We start from the raw sequence: 884 nt of genomic DNA, 5'->3' as shown, positions 1-884 counted from the left end.
GGGGGGGGTGCATGTGTATGGTGGGGGGTGTGTGGAACTCACCCTACAAACTCACACACACTCTCTGTCCCTTCCTGCACACACACACACACACACACACACACACACTCTCACTACCCCTGCCTACACACACCCCTGTACCAGCTGGGCCTCATGCTCCCCAGTCTGGCCATGCAGCTGGAAGCCACATGGTGCTGGAGAAGGGAAATAGCTGGGGGTGGGCGGGGCTGAGCTTCTGCCTCCTGCTGCCAGCTCCCCCTGGGTCCTACTGCCCCTCGTTCCTGTCATCATTGGCAGGCAGCCAGGAGCAAATAAATATTTTCTTAATTTCTTAGGGGTCCCGTGGACTGGATAGGATGGCCTGGCATGCCAGATCCAGCCCATGGACCATCTTTTGCCTGCCCCTGGATTAGAAGGTTTTTATGGGAGAAGAGGTCTCTTTGTTTGCATTTGGAGTGAGTATACTCCACCCACTTGCTTCCATTCAACGCAAGCCAACTCTTTAGAGGCAATTTAATCATTTTAGAGTGGTATTATGTATGCACTCAGCACAGGCCATAAGTATACTTGAGATAGAAAGCCTATGGAACTGACTCAGCTATTCTAAAGCAGCTACGTTGCCTCATTTTCTACCTCAAACAGGTACAAACGGTAGGGCATGCTTCATGGTAGAGAGACACAGGGATAGTTTAGACATGCCCATATTCTCCTGGATTTAAAAGAGTTAGAACCATCTAAATAATTCAGAAGCCTAAGCCTCATTGGGTGCATCAACATGTGCAATTCATGTGACTGAAAAAACTCTGGCACAATTCACGCCAGAGTCAGTTGCTCCTGGGAGCTCCATATTCAAAAAGGGGAGGAAGGAGGACCCAGGAAACTAT

General features: G+C 49.7%; 1 protein-coding gene across 1 annotated transcript in view; it reads right to left on the bottom strand.

The window, feature by feature from the left end:
* SCML4 (sex comb on midleg-like 4 (Drosophila)) overlaps window positions 1-884 on the bottom strand; it is a 104,354-nt gene that overhangs the window by 78,827 nt on the left and 24,643 nt on the right. The gene's annotated exons all lie outside the window — the stretch shown is intronic.

The sequence above is a fragment of the Gavialis gangeticus genome, unplaced genomic scaffold, assembly GCF_001723915.1.
Source record: "Gavialis gangeticus isolate Ggan-Ray unplaced genomic scaffold, GavGan_comp1, whole genome shotgun sequence".
NCBI classification, from domain to species: domain Eukaryota; kingdom Metazoa; phylum Chordata; order Crocodylia; family Gavialidae; genus Gavialis; species Gavialis gangeticus.
Note: the sequence above shows the minus strand (reverse complement) of the source record. Positions and strands in the feature narration are given on the sequence as shown.